This window comes from Thunnus albacares, chromosome 13 (assembly GCF_914725855.1).
Source record: "Thunnus albacares chromosome 13, fThuAlb1.1, whole genome shotgun sequence".
In the NCBI taxonomy this organism is placed as follows: Eukaryota; Metazoa; Chordata; class Actinopteri; order Scombriformes; family Scombridae; genus Thunnus; species Thunnus albacares.
In genome coordinates, this window is record NC_058118.1 from 2,224,437 (window position 1) to 2,249,059 (window position 24,623).

General features: G+C 38.8%; 1 protein-coding gene across 2 annotated transcripts in view; it reads left to right on the top strand.

The window, feature by feature from the left end:
- ntm (neurotrimin) overlaps positions 1-24,623 on the top strand; it is a 452,008-nt gene that overhangs the window by 182,710 nt on the left and 244,675 nt on the right. Inside the window, exon 1 of one of the 2 annotated variants that reach the window (XM_044370240.1) lies at positions 13,371-13,442. The exons of the other annotated variant lie outside the window; for it this stretch is intronic. The gene's annotated coding sequence lies outside the window, so the exon portion shown is untranslated. Of the gene's footprint in view, positions 1-13,370; positions 13,443-24,623 lie in introns of those variants that run through there. 2 annotated transcript variants of the gene reach the window in all.

Sequence of the window (24,623 nt, forward strand, 5' to 3'; positions counted from 1 at the left end):
GTCCTTGAATTGACCCTGTGACAGTTTTGTCCTGCTAGATTCACTCTCTGAGTAGTTTTTATTAAAAAAGTAAGTTGCTTTTTGAGCTTTTAATTTACAAAGATAAACAAAGATCTCAAAGTGCTGTGTGACCTTGTTGGAATGGTTAAATTCAAAAGATCAATTTAGCTGCAGGGCTATGACTTGAAAAAGCCCACATTTGCCCGACTGAGATGGGAGAACAGCACACTGAGCAGTTAAAGCTCTGAATATACGGAAGCACAGATTGCAGGCATGTTGGTACCCTCTTTGTGAAATTGACTTTTAATTCGTAATGAGCAATTGCATATTAAAGCACTAATAGCCTCTAATAGAAGTTAATTTTTTTCCCCTGGGGACATGATATTAAGCAGCATCAAATATTATGGTGGAACAGGATTGAAAGGATAATATCAAAAGATTCTTGAACGTTCTAATTGTTTGATTTAATCTGCCACTGCAGTAGCGAGATGCTTTTGACTTAAAGGATTATGGGTAGCTGTGACTTCACTTTGAGACACCCACAGACGACAGCTTAAGACAATTCACTGCAGGATCTGAAAGGCTGGTATGAGGTCAAATTTAGACTGCTAGGGTGTTGGCTAATTGAATGCACTCAATTACAATAGTAGTATAATTGCCTGAAAAAAGTACAGTAGATCTAGCATGAATAAAAAATTTGCCAGAGGGAAGCAGAATGAACTGTGTCTGAGCTAAAGGAAGATATTCTCCAGCAGTCTGAGCACTGTCTCATTCTGCCTGTACATCACAATAAACACAGACAATGCTGCAGCTTCCTGCCTTTGTACATCAATAGCGTTTTAGTCTAATGCGACTTGTCATCGGCATTTCTCAGCGTCTGTGTTTCTCTCAATGAGGGAAATAACTCAAATGTGATAGGCTTGTTCAGTTACTTGATTGTCAAAGTCACCTTGTGCATTGGTGTTTCTGAAGGGAAATGATATTGTATTATTTTATCAAATAAAATATGAGTTGACGTTAAAGTTGCGGATCAGGAGATTAAACAACGACGTCCTGGGTTGCAGTGTTTTTACTGTAATGTAATGAATGCCATGAGGTACTTATTTGTTACACTGTAAACTATAAAATCATTTTTGTGCTTAAAACACATCACTTGTTCACACATACAGAAGGAAATTAAAAAAAAAAAAGTTTACTCCCATGAATTTTTCTTCAACAGTCAGTGGTACGGAGCTCATACACTAGCCACTATCAGCTGAATGGACTCATCCTTCATATTAAAGGTTCGTATTATTCCCTAACTGGCTAATAAGTTAGCTTGACATTTATTCCGTGCATTAATCACCTGCAGTGGATGTTCCAGTCAGTTTAACCTTGGCTGTGAGGAGAACAGAGGGAACTCTTGTGTGTAGTTCACTTACGTTCCTGAACAAATGATGTGATTGGCAAAAGGCTGCTCACTGGATGCTCACTCGAGGATCGGTGGGTGTGTTCTCACTGGTTTATTTGCTGATTTCAGTTTGTACTATGTGATTATTCAAAATGCAGCCTAGACAAAAGACACAACAAACATGACCCCCCCCCCCCCCCAGATAGTTATCAAATTAAGCAAAAACATACAGTCTTGCTTTACTCTTCTTGGATGGAATGCCTGGATTTCAAATTTTACTTGAAAGCTGATTGGAACTGAATACTGAACTGGGTGAATATTAACATGGATTCTGTGACATAAGAGAATGGAAAAGGTATTCTGTTGAGTAGCCAATAAGTCCTGCTTTTCTATCAGTTCATGAACATGAACATGTTTATGCTACAGAAAATGTTAATCATCACATGACAGCGACTTAATGACAAACTTGTTTTGGTGATGCTCATCGTAGATCAATTTCAGCAATTTCTGGTCTGTTCAACAAACAGTAAGTTTGAAGGACATAGAAAGGCACATAGAGATAAAAGCCCAGATATTTAGTATCTAAGGGAAAAGTAATTGTGAACATTGCATGTATATAACCCTGTATTCTACTCTCAAGCCCTAAAGTTGATAAAAAAAACCCATTATTTTAATCATCTTGCCCCAAAATCTGCCCTGGATATACCTGAAACTGATAAGCTCAAAGCAAATTCCTAATCTGAATTCACGCAGAAGACCTTTATACTTCTTCTACTGACTGGAGCTATAAGGAATCAAAGCGGGAAAGATACCTGTCATCATTTAACCTTTCATCTAGAGATTTGCTTGACTGACTGCAAATGGTTTGTGAAACTCAACCCGAGTCTGTTATGAACTGCTTTGAATTCCCATGAGACTGAACACTTTTATTTATAGCTCAGATCCCCCTAATTCAGGGAATGATATACTTTCATTTGAATTTCAATGTGTAAACTCTAAGAATGATATAGTGACAAAAAGCTAACGCAGCTCTGGAAATTCAAACATCATCTGACACGAATATTAGAAGTATAAAGCGTATGCATATTGCTCCATTTCTCACTTAAAACCTAAGCTTTCTTTTTATGCACATAGTTTAAACTGAAAAGGTGGCTTTTTCTCTTGGTGTCTTTTTTAAATACCGTTAATATGCAGAAAAGAAATTCCAGCTTGCTCCAAAAAGATCTGAAGGTGCGATTGAAAGTATCAGCTAAAAATTGCACCTTACACATGTACATTTTTATTCTGGTTGGTTATTTTGGCAAATCCTTGTAAAGTTGCACCTTCCAACTAACATTAAACATCGTTGTGTTTTCCTGTCCGTTCACACACACCCATCAATTTTCAGTGTCCCCAATAAAGGGAGCCCGAGCATTTAATGTCTTTTCATTAAAAAGATGGAAGCCAAGCCGTTGACCTTTAACAAGACAAATATTCCATCCCCAATTACACAAATATGAAAATGGCCAAGTGGTCCAGTGCCCATTTTCAACACACTACCCACCCACCCAAAAGAGAAAATAAAGCAAAAAAAAAAAATAAATGCACACTGATGACATACACGGGAAGCCTCATGTCCCGTTATGACAAATTACCGTGCAAGAAAAGGCTCATGAGGCTGAACCCGCCACTCGGTTAAGCATGTGACTCCCTGTCACCTTAAGAAAAAACTGTTATTTCCTCTTTCACATTGTGAGACTCAGTGCGAGATGAAGTGGTTCGGATGTTGATGATATCAGCCATAGGTGCATTCAAGCGCCAACATGTACTAAATCAGGCATAAAATTAATTTCCAGACTGTGTTTCAACAGGGGCCTGTGTAATAAAGCCAATACTCATTGTAGTCGGGATCTGTCATCTGCTGCGGGGATGTGTCACTTGATTTGTCTTTCAGAATCGGCTGGCGTTGTTGTACATCTCCATCAGAGAGGTTCTCCTTTTGATGCACACGTGTGGTTTGTGGTTGTAACGACGAGGTGTGTGTGTGTGTGTGTGTGTGTGTGTGTGTGTGTGTGTGTGTGTGTGTTTGTGTGTGTGTGTGTGTGTGTGTGTGTGTGTGTGTGTGTGTTGCACTGCAGGTCGGCCAGATTGCTGCAGGACTATGTCTCAGCATCCATATGCTCCTTTATTTGTTCCTGCATCCAGTATCACATACACTGCTGATCAGAGTCCAGCATTTCAATCAGTGTAAAATGCATTAATGCTAAAGATTATTATGGCAGCTATTTTACATTTAGTTCTTTGAGTTTTGGCCTAGAGCCACAACTGACTTCATGACTTCAACAAAAAAATCTATTATTAAGACAGTTAGAAATCAGTTTTCTGTTTGATTTCTACAGAATGAATCCTTTGCATATTTATTTGCATACATTTTTAGTTGCAGTTGGCAAAACATTTTAATCTACACAGTAAAAATCACTGGGTCAAAATGTACCCAATTTTGGTCATTATAGCACCAACACAATACTGGGTAGCTATGAATAGAAAACCACCCAGACAAAGGCTTGTTTTGACCCAGTTTAGCATCATTTTGTAATATTCAGTGTCTAACACTGGCTCATAATCAACATATTTTAGTTTAGATAAATAACCCAACAATGAAATAAAACACTGACACTGGGTCAAAACAACAGCTTTGTATTTAGTTAACTCAGTATTGTGTCTGTGCTATATTAAGCTAAACTGAGTCCAAATGTTCCGGTGATTTTTAGTGTGCAGCTTTAGTTACTGATGTATTAATTCAGATGCTCAAACTACAATTTGGATTGGCGACACATAGAGACATTGTATGATCTCAGAAATTGGTCACAGCACAGGAAATTTGTTTGCAGCAGCGGCAGAGAGCTCTCGTAAGTGATGAAAGAACGAGCGAGACTGAAAGTGCTGTGTCCTCCCAGCAGAACGTCTTCAGTTTGCTGTGATGGGAGAGGTCAAGATAAAGATGGGAAACGATGTATGTATTTTCATCTCATCTTTTTTTTTTATTTTCTTTTTTTTTTTTTTGTACCAACAATAATACGATGAGATTTTGTCAGCTTGTATTTCCACACATCCATTGTTGTCTCATCTTTATCAACAACGCTGACATTGAAATGGAGTCGCAGTTTTTCATTTTCTAACATCCATTTCATCTTGTCAGTGTCTCATTTTAGTCAAAGAGAAATGCTTGACGCACATAATGTGTCACAATAAATGTCAGAGAAATGAACACTGGTGTAAGGAGGCCACTGCAGTTTAGGCTTTAAAGAAGCTGTCTGTTACTCATTGAGAGCTACATCGTTCACACGAGGGCCGACTAATTTGCTGTTGTTTTCTTTAAGTGGCTGTAATTACAAGGATTTGATGGAGAACAAATTGGCCGAGTGCAATTCACTTAAACCAACAGAATTGTTACAGATTCATATTTTTATGAAGTCATTTTATTTAATGGTTAGAATAGCTCCCCCAATCATTCAGGAATGGTTGTTTTTAGCAGGCCTGAACATTTAACTGCAACTGCCAGAGCTCTCTGTCACTCTCATCACTCATCTCTTTCCCCTCTCCGCTGTTTATCCTCCCTCCTTCTCCTCATCCATTCCTCCATCTAAACTGTCTCTCAACCTACAGTACCTGCCTTCTCCCTGTCTCAAAGTCTAATATTTCACAGCTGTCAAAGCCCTTTTAGACTGAGCCTGAATAGCATGAGTAATTAGCAGACCTTATTAGAAGTCCTTATCTCTACTCTTTCTGCCCTTTTTGGGCCCTTAAGTGGCATTTGTTAATGGGCACACTCCTCAGAACTGCCAACAACAACCATCTTTAATTCGACAGCTACACCTTCGTAGCAAAAATGTGTTGCTCATACACACGTGTTCATACACTTGCAAAGAGGGGCATTGTGACAGGGATTCAAAACTCAGATTCATGTTTGCTTAGCATTGCTCCTATGTGTAACAGTGTTAGTCCAAAGTGTTAGTGCAGTGTTTTAAAGTGGAGTCTCCTCACCTGAAATAAAGAGCACCTCTGCTAACATCAGAAGGAATTAATACATTTTTATGAAATATAAAATAAGCCTCGTTAACCCTCAGGAAAAATGAGCAGTGGCGCTTCGGCACACAGAGGACCATGTGTTTAAAGAGTGAGGAGACTGTTTAAACTGTCATCTAATGATTGCGTTGATGATGAGATGAGGTGCATCAGGATCTGTCTGATTCAGCTCAGCAAGTGACTGATTGATCACATCATATGTTCACTTTGCTGTAATTAATCAGAGCAGCATGTTGCAAAGTTGAGGAAATGAAAACCTTTTTTTAATGTAACAAGTAGATCCATAGACCTTTCTTACATTTTGTCTAGCAGGACTGGCACGGGTGTAACTCATGACATTAAAGGTAGAGTCAGTCATTCTGTAGAAAGCTTGTTGATATCTGAACTAGACACCTAAACAAATACACCCCTCCCTTCATGCTCCTTCAGAAGCTCCGCCCACCGAATTCATGGGCATTCATGGCCATGGCAACGACCAAAAGAGAAATATGTCGGGATACAAAGCGATACATGAGCTGTAGAGTCGCTTCTGTTCCTCTCACACATTATCACAAGCAGAAAAAAAATTCATCTCATGTGAACACAACGGTCCATCCACACTCTCCGCCTCTCTGCAGCCTCCACACTGCATTCAGCATCTCTATCTGCAGGAGCTGTCTTCTGTCAGCTGCAGCTCCTGGAGAGCTGAGAGGACAGCGGCCGGACAAACTGCCTTCACCTGGCTGACTGACAGCAGAAATTTACTGAAACCAAAACAGTTTGCATGTCGGCACCATGGGAAGGATTGATACATTTACTAAAATGAAAGTGTATCTGTTCCATGAGGAAACACTTTCTGTGAATTGGCCACAGTCTTTCTCTCTCCTGTTTGCCAGCCCATCCCCACCATTCAACTTCCCTCTGTCCTGTGCACAAGCATGAACACCCCCTTGCTGCTGATTGTCTGGTATGGTTTGTTTACAACGGACAGCTAGCAGACCATGAGGAGATATTCTCTGAATTTGACAGAAAGTGTATTGGAGTAGAATTGCTGACTCTGCTTTTAATGATGGTTCTGCTCCATTTACTGTGAGTGTGCCAGCAAGCACAATACCAAGACCTGGCACCGACACACTGAAATTGGGTCTAGCCATTATGATAAAGTGTCCAGCATGAGAAAAGGTCTGCTGAAAACTTAAATCACCTAACATCACAATCTTTGCACCACAAGCTTCATCTGTTTCTTTTTTTTTTCCAGGTCAAAATCATAACGCCTTTTAGACAAAGTGATCAGACGCTGCTCCTTCACACAGCTGGTGATAATGTGATCGTCCATGTCTTGAATTTTAAAGTGTGTAGAAAGACTGGTACAATGTCCTACCCGATGCAAACAGCAGCACCTACTGTCTGCTCTACACTCTCAGCATCTAGCTGCACTTTCTGCTTTATAAGCAGCTGCCACTGTTATGTTTCCATTCCTTCACCTTAGAGCTGCAGAACAAGTGTAATGCAGCTACACTACAATGTCTAGCCATCATAATTTCATCCTGGTAATTATTTTATATGCCTGAATTACTTGAAGTGTTTAGGATGAGATCTGTAACACATGTTATTATAGTCTGTAGACTGTCTACACATTTACCCATAGCTTTATAGAGACATATGGTCCAAGCATGAACAATATTTACTCTAGTGGGTTAATGTCAACAAAGAGCAGATGGGGGAATTTAAAACGCTGGTTCAATGCACATGATATAGCATCCACTCATGGGCTACCATACCATGTGTGTGGGAATGTCATATCCTAAGCTGCCATTGTCATTATCTTATGTGCATTGTTGTGACCCACAACATTTCTTTAACTGAGCAGTAAGGGGTTTTTTCTGACCCTACAAATTTCATCTCTGCAAACTATATCACCTTTATGACTGTAATGCATTCAGACAGTTAGAGAATATAATTTGTTATGTAATCATCAACAGGTGACCTCAGCGATATGAACAGTAAAAAATGCACTCGAGACTCGTTGGTAACAATAGAATCAGCTATGGCAAATACATATATAAATAAATATAATAATCAAACACTGTAATTATGTGACAGAGCTGCATTTGTTAATATTGTCTGCGTGATAATACCTTTACATCTGACTCACCTCATCACAGCCCGCTCCCCACTGATTAAGTGAAACAGCAGAAGGTGGGAAGGTTTTTTTTTCCCCTGTACACATTCGACAAAACCGTCAAGTAGTCGAGGAGAGCTTCTATAATCTGGCAATTTCAAGGACCCAGCCAACAGTGTATTTGACTTTTGAGTCCTCATATCAGGATGATTTCCAGTTTCCATCACAACAATGCAGGTTGAATTGGAGAGTTTGATTTAATCTCAAAGAGCAAAAAAAATCAACCCGACTAAAGATAAGAAATGAGTGTTGTTCATTCTTTCAGCTCTGTCTCCACCAAATCAATGGATCAGTGATTGACTGTAGATGTGATAATTTATGCTCGAGTGTGGCTCGATCCAAAGCAGGCACTACTTTCCAAGCGTGCAATCTGAATTTGTATTAATTTAATTTATTGTGTTCATCATCATTTTTGTTCAGACAACAGTGTCGCCACAGCCTTTTGTAGACAGAAATGAACCTGTAGTTTTAAAGCAGTGCCACATTGGTTTCAAAAGTCACCTGTGCAGTGTGACTGAGGAAAACTGTTTATTGCAGCACATTGAAGCTGCACCACTATAAATGTTAAAAATAGCAATACACACACACACACACAACACTACAAAGCTGCAGGGTTGCCTGGAGCATGACCCCATGACGGATTAGGTAACCATTACAATTCTAGCTAGTGTGAGTGTATGTGTATACCACAGACAGGCTTGTGCAGACATTGCTCGGGCAAATACACAAAACTCTAAAAAAAAAAAAAAAAAAAAAAAAAAAAAAAAAAGATAAAATAAGAGCTCATGCTGAGAACAGATAAAGTCAAGGGGGTGAATAACATTTCAATCTATTGTGAAATCAACTTATCCTCATGGCAAAGTCTTAGCCTCACAAAGCCGAAGAATATATCTCAGAAGCTCGGATAAGATTAAGTCAGAAATAAGGAAGCCTATAGGGGACTATATTAAAATGATAATGTAAACTTGAAAATGAAAATGTAATTCCACAATAGCATTATAATTTTCCACATAGGTATGTGTTATTTGAGTAAAAATGAAAATGAAATAATCCAATTTGCATTTTCATTTTCACATACCATATTAAAATGAAAATGGAAAAGCTGTTTGACATGTAATTTTCAAAGTCATACCCTGCTGCACTGTGGACAATATTCAAATGCAATAAGCGAAACAGCGCCCCCAGTTTATTGCATTTACATTTACATGTTACTTTGCTCTTTTGGGGTCAAAATGAAAATGATAATGCAATCTGTCAGTCCTCTCATCAAGGCAGGTGTTCAGTTATGATGTCAGTCATTCTCTGTTGGTGGGACACTATAATGCGACTCCAAACAGCCTGCAGCCTTGGAGAAGGGTCCAACTGCAGCCAGTTAAACTTTCACTTATTTCACCTTAGCATTCTACCAAAATCTGTCTCTGAACAAATCTGAGTTGAGAAATAAGCAATCCGCTGGCTGAATCTTCACTCATATCAGATCTACCAGGCCTAATTTAAAAGTTTGTTCCGACTTTCGTAAGGCAAGGGCACTACTGTCAAGCTGCACAGAGCAGATCAAGCCAGGCAAGAAGTCAGACACAAGAACAACCGCTACAGACTCTGAAAGACAGAGTGGTCGGCCAAGGATGCCAGTGTCCTTGGGGAGTGTAAGAGGTTAAAGAGAGAATTGTTGCTTTGAGGGAGGAGAAAGGAAAGAGGATGTCTGTGTAGCTGTGTGCATGTGGTCATGCCTCGATTTGTTGTGTTGAGACTTCTTGAGTTAAAGCAGATTAAGCTATGTTTGATTGTTTTTATATATGTATTTATTTATGTATTTATTGAGGCACCTGTTTTGGTTTCACTATTTTGGAATTGAATAAATCAAGTCATTGAACAAGTGTGAGTCTGCCTCCTAACACCTTCTTTAACACTCTGGCTAAGCTTCCCCACCTGGAAAAGTCCCAAACTCCCTAAAAAGGGTTAGTACTGCAAATCTATAGCATGTGATGCCTGATTCTATAACATTCTGCCAGATCTATTTTCTTCAAAAAGCTAATTTTGTTGGATAGTTAAGGAGAAATATGTAAATGTTTAAATCAAGCATTAAGTTGTAAACACTCACATGTTATCACCTTTTGAGCTGTTATGACAAGCTTGTTAGCAAAGTTGCTTATTCCCCATCCAACCGATAGGAAACAACATTGGCATTCACTGGAAGTCATGTGTCTGGCAACCTGACATCCAGTATTCACATCAGTACAGTTGAGGGGTGTGAAACCAAAACAATAAGCTAAAAGACACTGAAATGCTCTAAAATGCTGAGGGTTGAGTAATAGCAACCTCTTTCACATTTGATCCATTGTTTATATAAAAATATGGATTAAAGCAGCTAATTTTTGGAAGCAGCCTTGCAAGGGGTGCATGATCTAATCAGATGCAGAAAGAATTCCTGTCGATATCTGAGTGAACAATTAAACAGCATTGCTGGTGGAATTTTGTATTGGTACAGTGTTTCATCAGTATCATTACATGGACACAAGTGCACAAGGATGGAGGATACAAGTCGCATTCAAATATCCAACAACATATCAATACACACAGCACAGCATTTACCACATAGTGCAAATGACTCAGGGGCAACAGATGGCTACTACGTGGTACCGGCTCGGCTTGATTTAACTTGCTTTTGGATTTCTGGATTTGGTTTTCCACTGCAGATCCCTCAATGAGGGTGGGGTTTGCAGGGATGACCATCACTGATCGGTCAAACACAAATAGGGCGGCTGCTTCAACTTGTGTATAACTTAATTCATAAAACAAGGAAGTACTCTAGTATCGATGTAGTTCAGGACAAGGAGAGGACATTTCTCTGGGCCTGTTAACTAAACACCCCAATCCATGATGCCATCTACCAAAAGACAAACCCATTTCTCAAAACACTATTCCCCTGTATTCACTCATGTGCTCATGTAGAAAGCACTGGCATTCAATATCATTAACTCAAGTCATCACAGCTGGAACCCAATTAACACGCAATTCCCCAGGTAGAAATGCTAAGAGTCAAAATTGTTCACAAACCAATCAAAACCTCAGGATAGATAACAGGGCCTTGAGTCAGTTCACTTGTTTTGGATCAATGGATCCACAAAGACCTGAAGCAGAATAAATGTGATTTATTTCTTAATGTACAAATTGTTTTTTTCATTTGTAAATACATGGAAATGATTTTACTGTATTCTATTTTCTTTATCAGTTGCATAATTTTAAAGTACATTTTATTTTACTACAGTACATTGAGGAATTAAACATTTTGAAAATGTGTACATGTGTGGTGTATTTATATTGTGTTCATCATGTAAAGAGGTTGTTCTGGGGGAAAAGCATAAGCACCATTATTCATTGCAGTATCAGGTTTTTACAGTAGTGTTTTGAATGGATCTCACCAGTGTGTGATGGCTGTTTTGTGGTGTTGGTGTATTTGATGGCTTTTGTGTGATGACTGAAGGCAAACTCACTCAAAATGATTTTGAGTGAGTGGAGAGTTTGGTTTTGACATGAAAGTTTGTGAAGATGCATTTGTGTTTAGAGTTTTGGGAAATAGAGCATCATTTCAAGAAATTTGTCTTAGTAATCGAGAAAAACTGTAAAAGTAAAGTTAGGCTTTGTTGTCAGCCTCCTGACTCATTTTATAAAAAGATGAGAGAAAAAGAGAGAGATATCTATCTGGAACATTGGAAAAAAGAAACTAAAAGCCAAAGTAGATTAGAATGTTATCTGGCCCTGAAAAGAGATTATAAATTGGCAGAATATCTCTTGACTGTCAGAGATAGAAAGCAGAGACAGATCCTAACCAAGTACAGGTTCAGTGAACACAAATTGGCAATCAAAAAGGACAACACGAAAAATCACAGCAACCGAAAGAAAACAGAATATGTGGTCACTGTTTGACAGGTGAAATTGAGACAGAGATGCACTTCCTCCTACAAACCATTCAATAAAATAAAGAACATTTACTTTAACAAGTTCAACTCTAACATTTTAGATTTCAAAGAGCTGAATGACCTTTCAAAATTAAAATTACTCCTAGGAGGAGGAGACAGGGCATATCTTCCTGTCCAATATGTATTAACATACCACAACCTGAGGGACAGTGCATGACCTAGACACACACACAATACATGCATAGGATGTATATGTATATGTGTGTATACACACACATATACATATACATGTACACACACACGTATATATCTCAATCTTATGTTAACATCATTTTGTTTCATTGACTCCTGATGCTTTTGCAGTATTGTTGTTGTGACATTCATGCCAATAAAGCAAAACTGAATTTGAATTTGAATATAGCACGAGCAAGCTGAGAGCACGAGTGAGCGAGCACGAGAGAGCAGCGGTGGTCGAGCGAGCTAGAGAGTGTATGAAGAGAGGGCAGTAGTAAGAGCAAAGCCAGTGAATGAGAGAAAAAAACAACAACATTATTTTCTGATGGTTTCATTCTAAAACACAAATAAATAACCATCAAACACTCAACAGATGACTTACTGTGGAAACAAATGCTCTTATGGCAGGTTTGTGCAGGATGTCCTGTGTTGCACAAGTGATGATTCTAGTGATGATGATTTTCTTTGACCAGTCAGTGCTCTGCAGTGTTTTCACATCACCTTTTAGTATTGTTTCAGCTTGCTTGGAACCACAACGGAGGTGATACCAAAAAAAGTACCAGATACCATCCCCAACTTTTGCTCGATGGCAAACCAAAAAATAGAGGAATAGAGTGGAGTTGAGTCAAGCCATACCAAGCGGTGGAAAAGCAGCTTAAGGAGCTCAGGAGTTCAGGGTCCATTTTGCAGTGGGGGGAAAAAAATTGGTGGAACAGTGGGGGGAAAAAAATGGTGGAATGTGATTTATAGCCTCCTAGAAGGTAATGGCTGGAACAGGTGGTGAGCTGAGTGAAAGGGATTCGAGATAATGTTCTTTGCTTTTTTTTTTTTTTTTCACAGTTTTTCTTTGGGAGAGGGATTTTATAGATGGAAGGGAGGTGCCAATGATTTTGGATGACTTGTGTATTGACAATCCGCTGAAGTCTTTTGTGGGTTTGATTGTCTGAACTGTTGTACCAGACTGTGGATGATGTCAGAATGATCTTGCACTATTTTGCTGTGTACAACAAGAAAACTGTCAGTCATCTGTTGTACAGAAAAAAAAAAAAAAAAAAAGAGGCAAAGTCTGGGTCCCATCGTTAATCTCTGGCTGCTAAATGCAGGAAAATAAGGACAGCTGCATTCTGATCTGTGAAGCACAATCAAACATGTGTTGTATCCAGCACCTGCTTCATCCTGCTTATCTACTGTAATCCCTTTAATGCAACAGCAATAAAGAATTCCAATAGCTTGAAATGAAATGATTAACTTTGCCTATGATATTATTGCCAATAATTGAATTCATGACCTTGACTGAAGTGTTGGAGGACACATGGGATATTGCAACCTCCTGCTTGCTGCGTTGCATTTTAAACAAGCAAGCCACCACCTACAGTGCAGTTTATTCAGGCTCAAATAGCTGTGTCACATACCATCACATCCTGAATGATATTTCAATTTAATCAAATTGTGAGTCCCTTTTGGCCAGTCAGTGCCAAAGCGGCGCACAATGAACGAACGAATGAATCTGCTCCTCGTGCTAATGCAGCACACACTCTGAATCCGTGATGTAATTGTTTGTTTTTTTTTTTCTCTTTTCTCCCTCTCTCTCTAGGTAAGTGAAACAAATTGCTCAGACTGATTGAAAGTGGACTGCCTTGAGGTATCACATTCAACAGCACACCGAGCTCTGGTACAGTACCCAGCCTTCACACTGATGGAGCCTTTGCTTTTCTTAATTAGCACACACACACACTGACTGAAAATCAACTGGCTGAATGTTACACGGCTTTTTTTTTGTATCGTCAAATCTTGATTACAATAGTAGGGTGGCTGTGAAAGTACTCCAGTGTTTGGAGAGGTTTTTGATGGGAGATTGCACTATGAAGTGTGTTGCATTTGTCCTTTGTTGAAGTATTGACGCTTAAACAGTTTTCAGTAAATGACATACATGTATGGAGTGCTTGGATTGGAACAAAATAGGTGCCAGCAGATTGAACCAATAGTTGCATGGCATTTAACTTTTATAGTATAGATATATTCTGGTACAACTACTACTATTAAATGTAAATTAATAAGAAGCATAAAGCAAGTGATTACTGGTAAAATAATAAAAAAATTCTCAATTAGTATAAATATAAATAGCTACCACTTGCGTTTCACTATAAAACAACCAATCATATTTTTAATTTAATTTAACTCTAACTCTAACATCTAATTAATGTTTATATTTTTATTTACTCTTTCTCTTTTTCATAACATACACACGTAGCAATCATGTCATACAAACACACACACACACACACAATGAGGGACATTACATGCAACTTATTTCAACATAACAGATAATTAAGATCAGCCTATAACCCCTCTGACAACTTCAACAGTTATGTGTTTTTTTTTTCTCATTATTCTTTTTCAGTTTTTTCATAATCTTTTTACGTGCTGTTTGTCCTCTAGGCACCTTTACGCCACTTTTTGTTTTATCAGTGTAAAAAAAAAAAAATTTAAAGTAAAATTAATTGTTAAAATATATAATTTTGAATGCATTTGTTCAGGGAGTTTGCATAGATATGTTTTTGCAAAGAGGCTTCAACAAAAACAATTCAGAATATGTCATACATATGTGGCCTAAACAGTGATTAAAATGCCACTAAAGACAAGGTCAGAATGTTTGGGACTTTGTTTCCAACTGTGAAGGCAAATGAATTGTCATTGTCATAGTGTGCGACCATGAGGGAGGGGTGTGGCTCTGTCTTACCACTAGTGGTGCCGCCTATAGCCTCTGTATGATTTGCATTGTAATGAACAATTGAAGTCACAGCAGCCACTGAATTCAGTTAAGTTTATTTATTAGGTGACAGAGTTTTCTTGAAGTCAGAGTCGTCTGTGTTTTTTGCCATAGGCGCTGTTATATTTTTAGTCAGGAAGTTGTGCATACCTGGAGGGAGAGGCACACAGTAAGATGTAGTGCTACTTATTTGTGCAAAAAGAAGAAGTGATATGCAGGTGTGTGCACTTTTGAAAGCCTAATTTAGTTTTTCTAGAGTGTGAGACAAACAACATGAGACAGATAACACAAGATATGCCACAAAAATCAGAATTAAACAGAAATGCAATTATAAAATCATAAATCAAATTTGTAATACAATCGTGTAAAAGATTTCATTCAAGACACAACGTTAATGGCACCTTAAAACAATCTAAGAGCTGCTCAAAACCATAAAAATAACTAAGACTCATTCAAAATAACAACTTAATGAGACAAACACATCTAGATTCTAAAATACCCCAAAACATAGACAGCCAGAAGAGAGCTCACAGTTTCTGAAGCAATGAATTCACAGAGAGAGAGAACAAATTCAGTGTAAGGGCCAGTTTCACAAGATAGAATCACCCTCACAATTTGAACTGCAAATGAACACTTACATTTTCATCTGTGTAATAATCATCTCAAATCGGGCCATTCTCTAATGGTTGAGACGCACTTTGCCAAAACATTTAGCAGCGCAAGTTGCCATAATCGTTTAATAATTTATCTTGTGATGGACAAAGTGTCACTTGAACTTCCTGCAGTAATGCTGAACCTCTTCATTATGATCAGGCTCTCTTCTTTTGTAGCCTTCTAACTGCTTTGCTTCAAATGACAACTGATTACTGCGTTTGTCTCCGCCACATCAACACAGTCATCTTTCAGTCGGCGTTGCAGCCGCTGGCTCTGAGGTGAAGTCCCCGCATTTGTGTTTGACTCCTTCTGGCTGCGTGTCATGCAGCATAATTGAGTTCAAATTGAATTTGAGCTACCAATCAGTGCAATTAATGAAGGATTGGAGTGTGTCTTGTGAGGGCACGGAGTAGACAAATCTTCCCAGTCCTCAGACATTAATACCTAAGCACCCATACAGTCACATGATGACTCTCCTCAGATTGGTCATGCTCATACTGATAGAGGAATGACTTGCTGTAGATCTGCTCATTATTTTCCACCAAATTGATTGCAGTCAATGCGTCTGCATCCTGTTTATTGTATTTATTCAAAAAAAACATTATTTTATTATTTAATGGTACTTCTATTTATATCTTGTAATTCTAGGAGGAAAAAAATAAGTAAATAATGAGTTTCAAAATGCTTTAATGTAACTATGTGTAGATACAATGGAAACAATATTGTTACTTAAGGAACGATATTTGATAAGTTAAGCTGTTGAGGATTCATGTGTACTGTATTTGCATATTGACAGCAGTGGTGGTACAGTATGTGTGTGACAACCTTTGGAAACAGAATTCTTGCCCTTAGAAGAACAGTGTCACCTGAAATAACTTATTTTTGTTCTAGTGAACAGTAATCAAGACTATAGTACTGTTTAACTAGTGATCAGTCAGCAACAGCTCTGTATCCAGCACTGACTGTGCTGCCACCTGGCCTGGTGCAGTATTTTCCTGAAATCTTTTTTAATCCAGCAGGATATGATTTGAATATTCTGATGACATTTCATGCACTCCCGAGGCAGTATTTTCGTGGAGGCACAACGACTAGCACGAGCGGTGCTCTAACTGTTTGGTACTTTCCTGACCTTGAAACTCACTTTGCTCGTCTGTGTGGTGTTTTGGTGATCAGTGCAAAGCGCACGGTGCACAGGTGGGAGAAGAAGTGCAGACAGATGGGAGGTTCATTCAAATGAAGCAGCACAAAGACAGTTGTATTTTGGTTGAAATACAGACGTTGCCCTGAGAGCAGATGTCTCAGAACCACATTTATTTGTGGCGCAACGTCAATCCGCTGCTGCTTTGGTGATTTTATCAACAGGATCAAACTAAATACTTGCTGCAGACATGCTGCAACAACATATTAATGATTAAAATATGAATAGTTTATTTCAATTAAACACTCTCCAACCAAAATTGGCACAGAAAATAATGTTAAATGTGGTTAAAGCAGGAAAGTCAGTAAATCAGTCTGCATTGATCTATAAATGAATGTAGGTGATTCATACAGTATCTGTTGTCCACAGCTGCTTTATATGGTATGAAAAGCTTCTCCTTCAGTTCATTAAATCCCTGCAGCATCTGAAGGCAGCAGGACAGATGTGTTGATAAATCTGCAGCCTCTGAGAAGTGCATTGAGGGTGTGTCCAAATCCACTTTTGCTATTTTAATGGCGGAAAAAATGGTCGATGCGCCAGGCGCATGGTTCAAAGTGGTTGTCCTGTCTCTTAATTAATCATGGGTGTCTTTTTGGCGTAACATGCAATAAACCAATCACAGTGTTATCTCCCATTCCCTTTAAGAGCCAGGTGTGCTTGCACCTTGGTGGATTGCTATTATGATAGTGCATTTGTCAGAAGGACGCTTCTCTGCAGAGGCAACAGATCTGCTCATGCGCAAAGTGAAAGCCTACGATCCATAACGAGCACACTGGCCCCTACTGCTCCTGAACCCTCCCGTGGTCACCCCCAGACCACCAGTTTAAGATCTTGTTCATTAATTTGTTGCGAATGTATTTTTTTAATTACAGCTTTGGTTTCTTTATTATCATTATCATTTTGTTCAGTCATGGAGTAACAGGTCAAATCAGTTGGGTTTTAATTGCTGATAGTATGGAAACCTGATCACTGTACTCTCAAAAATGTTAAAGAATATTTGTTAAATATTGTTCAAAAATTAAATCATTCATTTTAATCATGTAAAGAATCATTAACACAGTTATCAGGAGCTCTCCAAGGTGCTGATCCTGCTGCTGGCAGCAGATAGAAGCTGTGCAGATTTATTTCCTTCGTTAGTTTAATCATTGTTTTCACCTCATTTATTTCCTCATGTGTTCCTCATGTCATCATGTATTGATGTAGCAGGAAAGTCGATCTGTGTCTGATCCGTTGTTGTCTGTCTGTTTAAATATCTACATGTATTGCCACGATTTGGTCAAATAATTAAACAATTTTATCCATCATTACTGTGATTAGTTAATTTTGATAAATATTACGCCCAACCATGATGACATGTATTTTTTAAAATATGCTGATATACACAATAATAATCTTTTCACATTGTAATCCTGGCGCACATCTGTGTGTGTGTAACAAGCAGAGTGTATATATCATATTACTATCTTGATAACGCGCCCTTAAAATAACAGTGAAACACTGCGCCATTGGCTTCAGACCAGGTTTTTGTTGGTCAAAGCACAATCGCTCTCTGCTGCCTCAAGGTGCCTCGTGGGCGCTGGATGGGAAAATGACAACTGCGTCAGGCTTAAACTAACAAAGACACTTAGGGCCCATGTATGTATGTTGAAGTGAGAGAAGCTCTCAAGTGGTAACAGTAATTATGACACAAAGCAGGAAAGGAGGACATGTTATTATTTAGTGATAAGGTCCTCTGAGAGAGGAGGATGGGGTGGATAGGTGGCTCAACAAAACATTGGACTTTCCAAGGGAGATCACTGTTTGTCAGCACTGTTTTTTAAACCATTGCCATAATTGTCCCCTTATTGGTACTACAAAGGTCTCTTAACCCAAACTATTACCCTTTCTAAACCTCACCAAGTGGTTTTTGTGCCTAAACCAAGCCAGACCTCAACCATAGCATTGTAACATCATAAAACATCATCATTTTTTAGCAGTGTTTTAGAAGGCACAGACCAACAACATATTTTGTTATTTGATTTGGCAGACTTTAAAGAATAGGTGGGGGCAGCGGTGTGTCAATGAGGTACTAATCATAGATGTATCATGGCAAAATACACACTTTACAGCCCACTAGTTCAAGCTCATGGACAAGAGAACATGTGACAAAGGCCTCTCAGCTAAAGCACAGTTAGCTTAGGTAGCCGTATCTCACAATCATCACTGGTCATGGATGAAGCACAGCTGAAAAAGATGTAGTAATGGCATTGGGCAGCACATAAACAGGACTGCACAGCTTCCACTGGGTCACTGCTGTCTGCTGTCATTGTTTTAGCTTGTTGAATAGCAGATTCCTCTTGTGTTCCAGTTGTAACTGATTCATCCAGTGTCAAAAGCTGTTTTCTAATGCTGGGCTTGGTCACATGTTCAGTTAGCTGGTCATGGATTGTTTTATCCGTTTTATCATCAAATCCACATTTAGCAAAGTCACGTAAGCCAAAAAACTGTGCAATAGTCTCATTGGATGCATATGTTCCCTGTCTGAACTTTGGATGTGAAATGTTTTTCTACAGCAGCAACAGCAGCTCTGTATCTGGCAGTGAGTAGTAGATCTGTTGTCCCTCGGCTCCCAGGAAATGGAGTGAAGTAGCTTTTTTGGGACCTTGAAGCCAAGCATTTGCATTAATCACCAGTAGCGGTAGTTGTCAAACATCCGCATCCACATGTCAAAAAGCATCAGCGGCTCTCCCGGGCAAGGCAAAAACATCAGAGGTTTAAGTGCGTTGAAAGTCATGTTGAGTCAGTAGAAAATGATCAGGCAAAAACAAGCAGGTCAGCCATGGCCAAAATGTAGTGTAGACTGAATAAGAAATGTTTAAAAAAAAGTGTTTACTTCAGCAGGCTAAATGGAAAATGATAAAGCTTGTCATAGTAGCATTATATTGTCTACATTCAGTGGTTGAATCTCTAGTTCAATTCTTTACTCTCTATTAAGCTTTTAAGTCTAATTTTACATTGGATTCTGGCCCACTATTTTTTGGAAATACCAACACTGGTTCCATTACAATAATTGCTCTGATTTGTAGCGACAATGGAGGATTTTTAAAACATGAGAGATAAAAGTGTTAAATATGTTATATTAACACAGACTACTGAACATGAAAACATGACAGCCAGGGAGAATTACAATGTGTTGTGTTGGAAAACATTTCAGCATTTCACTTTTCCTCATTCTTCTGTCTTTTATCAGCTCCGTACTGTTTTTGGGCTTCTGTTTTCTCTCAGGCATTATGACCTCCTCCGTCAAAGAGGCTGCGTTGGCTCTGCTTCTGGCCATATAATAAGGGCACTTTGTTTTGCATCAGAATATGATTGAGCCATGAGTCAGACGCCTCTGCTGCAGAGCACAAAGGAAGCATTGTAACCCCTGCTTTATTGTTCTTACCGGAGCGGTAAATATTGTGTCTGGGGGTCTTGCGCTGAAAATCCTTCCATGCTGATTCAATGTGGATTTAAATGTGGATTTAAAAAAAAAAAAAAAACAAGAAGCAGGTATTTGAGTGCACAAAGACATTCTTTCCATTCTAATACAGTATGCTCCATTGGCATTGCCATTATGCTAATGCGCAAGGCGATGCTGTTGAAATGATTCGTTAGCGTAATGGGAAGAAGCTAATTGAGTGAATTCTTGCCAAATTACCAGACGTGGTTAATCGTCCGCCATAAACCTCAGTCGGATGTGAACATACATACCCAGGTACAAATGTACTCACAAACACACACTCACTTGCACAAATGCACGCAAAGGTGTCTACAAGAAGGGTGACTGCACTTCACCTATGACAGGCACTCCATTTAGAGCCGCAACGCTACACAGGTGCTCACTGCTCTGAGACAGACAAGATCTTAGAGTGGAATTGACTGGGAGGTGACAAAAAAAAGAGAGACATGAATACTGAGCAGCTCTCTGAACAGCAATACAGCCCAACAGTTAAAATCTAGTGAGTCTTCTACTTGAGTCACTCACATACAGAAAGTGGTAGATCCTTAAGGAATACTACCCAAGCCAATGGCATTTGCAAAGATAGAACGACGACGGATGATACAGATGATTTTTTTGCTTCGAGAGGATACGCGGCGTGTCAAGCAAATGCCACAGACTTTACTGAAATAAGTTACTCATTTACACAGGAGCCTTCATGCTTGTTGCAACAGAGCAGTGTTGATTTATCAGTAACAGTTACCTGCTTTCTCTAGATGTGTGTGTGTGTGTGTGGGTGTGTTGAGAGAGAGTACACCCTGGATAATGTCACATTAGCATACTTCTATCCCTGCGCTGTCACTCAGTGTAAAATAGAAGACATAAAGTCAGCCCTATACTGACTCCACAAATATGTCTCTAATGTAATCAGGAGTCAGCCATGTGTTTCACCACAGCGGCTGACACAACAGCCTGTGTAACTCACTGGGGTCTGAGCAGGGGGGAATGGATACATTAGCTTCAGTGGAATGCAATAGGTAAGGCTCAGCCAAGTAAAACACAATGCAGCGAAAGTTCACATTTTCTGCTGAAATCACACAAAACGTTAGGCGTGAGAGGTGTGAATACAGCGGTATCAAAGTCTGACAGCCAAGAGGACTGCTGCCATCGCAGTTGAAACACACAGGTAAAAGCTGAAAATTCCCACACTGATATATTTTATCTGGTTGTCACAAGACTCCACACTGAAAGACTGGAATGTTGAAACACCCCTCATATCATCTGGTTAAGGCACACACACACACTATTCCCAGATGTGCATATTAATATAAAATGATGAGCGTCATTCAGATTTGAAAGGTTTATAACTTGATGTAACTGCTCTGATTCATCTCTGCAATTGTCAGCTTTCTCGTCTATTGCGATAGATTACTGACCGAATTACTAGTCTCGAGGGTTGTTATCTATGCTGTCTGGAACTGAATGGGAGTGAATGAACCAGAGGCGCTTAGCAAACCTGAATATTTGTTATAATTATGCATGTAAAAACTGTCACAAGTAAGAAAAGACTCAAGCCATGCTGGAATTGTACTTAACATCCCAGCAGCTCCTGGGGCATGTGTCCTGTTGCCCTCGTACAAATATCCTAGCAGGTAATGTAAATGTATGAGTGGTCCCATATTCTCATATTCAAATCCCACTGAGATTTGCTCAGCAATCCTGATATTGTATAGTCTGCTGTGGCAAAAAAAAGGAAAAAGCTTCCAGCTATATCAGGCAAGATTTTTATGTAAAAATCTAGCCATCTTTTCCAGTCTAATTCTCAGTGAAGCTGTAATAACAACAGAGGAGAACAGTGTCCCTTCTTTATTAAAAGAGACCATGTATAATCAACCTGTTTGCCCCAGTGAAATTCTCTTGTTAGGTACAGGCACTTTATCCCTCACAGGAAGTGACAAGTTGACATTTAAATACTGTATTAACTCTCCTGAAGAGCAGCGGACAAGAATTCCAACATGAGAACAGCTGGACTCACCAGATCTTTGGCCTCTCTTCTCTCTTTGGTGTAAAGTATCACAGACTGGCCAGGCTGGTAAACATGAGCTCCTTGTTTGCAGTTTACAGACTTTAACTTCAAACAGTTGGTAATCCATCACTATGAAAGTGAAGCTGTCAGATACATTTTACGGAGTTGCTTCAGGAGGTTAATATCAGGCTTTAAAGGCGAGTTTAAAGGCGCAGCAAAAATGACAGAAATGTATACAATGATAGAGGAAGTACTGAATGTATTTTATTCTGATTAATAACAACATATATTTAAACCACTGAACAGATTTTTGGCTCAACATCTCCCAAATGGAGAGGTTTTATCCTACTGACTTGGATGATCCCCTAACTTCACCTCTAGCACCACCACAAAGATGGCATTTGTGGTTTTGCTAAACATCGGCATGTTAGCGTTTTAGCATGCTGATGTTAGCATTTAGCTCAAAGCACTTGTCTGCCTCAGCACAGCCTTGCAGATTGTCCAGCATTGCTGTAGATTGTTAGTTTTATCATGTGTTTTTTTTCATGCTCTTTGCAAAAGAACTTGCCTCGCTGTCACTAAGTGACACACCATTAATTAACACTTCTGAATGACCTTCTTCACTTCTGCATTTCTTCCCTTTATGCTCTCCCTTGAGGTTCTCCCTTCTGTTCGCTCTTTCACATGATGTTCTTATTCAAAACTTCACCTTGTAAAGTGACGGTTTAAATCTCCCTGTCTCAACTCAACACATGATCTTCAACAGTTGAGGGCAACCGATACAACCTTGGTCATTTTGCAGTCATAAGATGAACACTAGAAAATGCACTGCAATTAAACAACACAAGACAGTGGAGACAAATGATGGCTCTCCACATCTTCATGGTATGTACAGTGGACCTCATGCTTAAGCACTTGTACAAACAGATTCATTATTCAAATGCATGTAGAAGTGATTTAAGAACATTTGTTGCATTCATCAATTTTTTTCATACTTAGAATTTTCTCATAGGTACGAACAGAATTTACTAGAGGTCCAGACCTGACTTAGACTGACTCTAGACTTACAATTATAATTTCCTAATGTGAATTAATTTTGAGATTAAATATGATACTGAAATGAACAACGACAAAAACAAACAATATAATTTACGACAAGTTCAGACAGTTAAGAGAGTTTGTTGAATCCCAAGTAGGATTTTCTTATTTTCCTCTTATTGCTTTATGCAAGAACAAATATAAGAGAAAAATAAGACAACACATTCATGCAAGAAGCCCATTGGTCTCTTGTCTGCTTTCTGCTTTAACTTTCTCTGTTTCTGCACTTGAGCTCAACTCTTGGATTTGTGGGAGCTTATCTTAAGGCAAAGTACAGTCTGTGTGGCCTTATTCAGCTGGATATACTGTTTACTACTATATGTGGAGGTTGTCTGTGCAGCGGCTGTTCATCAGTTATACTCATTCAATATCTCTTGAGCAGAGGATCATTGAGTGTGAGCTTTTTGTGTGCAGGGAGTGTGGAGGTGCTAGGGGTCATCTCGTGTGTTGACAGGAAGGTTAAAGAGGCAGAGCGCCGTCGTACACCTTCTGCCCACTTTGTAATGTGTTGCGGTGAGGCAGGTTGTTACTGGCTGACCTGTTGCACCATGGTCTCTACAGTTCATCCGGTTTTTAATGTGGTTTATTGTCATGGCAGTGTCATGGCAGGAGGTGAAGAAGTCAAGCCCTATGGTTTCTAAGCATAATTACAAATGTGTAGCCTAGTCTAAGTTGTATTCCCAGGAGTTATTTAGAGACTGTTACTCATACTGCTGTTACATATCATAATATATAAAGCTCTTACACTATACCAATAATTTAAATTTATTAATACCTTTAACTTTGAGCATATCTGCAGACTACAGGATGTAGTAGCGTTTTTCAAACGATTCCCCAGATACCCTTTTAACCCTCTGGGGTTGATGATGTCATATACCACATAAAGGTACTCTAATTACTATTTTTAGAATATCTCTGGAACACTGCATGCTAGAGACTTTACATTCAGCCGTTGCAATGAGCTGTCACTTGTTCTTGTTCATCCAGGGTCTTAATAATACATTAAGGAACCACTGTGTTATTTTTAGACACTTTCAAAAAAGTATAAAAGCAATAATTCGCAAAAAGCTGAACCAATGACGATTGCAAAATGGCGTATAGCCGATTTACAAACGTGATTGGAGATCTATGCTGTGTCCTGAGCTTTTAGAAATGTACTGAAACTCAGAGGCAAGCTTCAGAGAGTAAATAATGTGTCAGGATAGTTATCTGAAGTACTGAGATATGTAAAGACATGTGCCGTTTTCCATTAAAAAATAAAACTCCATAAAAATACACCAAGAAACAAATATGGGCAGTTTTGATAAAAATGTAAAAAACGTCTCTTTTTCTGTGCAATAGAGACTTTATGAATAGACATTTTATTTATTTTTGTTTGTCTTTCATCTGAGGCCTTGGTCTACAAATGTGAAGGCAGTAAATATTTGCACATAGTTGTTTTGTTGAATGAATATGTGATACAAATGTAGTAATAGTGATAGTAATAGTTATGTTTCTCTGTGCAATTGAGACTTCTTTTTTCTTTTTTTACCTAAGGCCTTGGGCTACACATGTGAAGATTGTAATCATTTCCACATAGTTTGTTTTTTTTTTTGGAAAATGGATAAAATGGTTAAAAAATTCAAATTCCATTTTATTTCTCTTCTT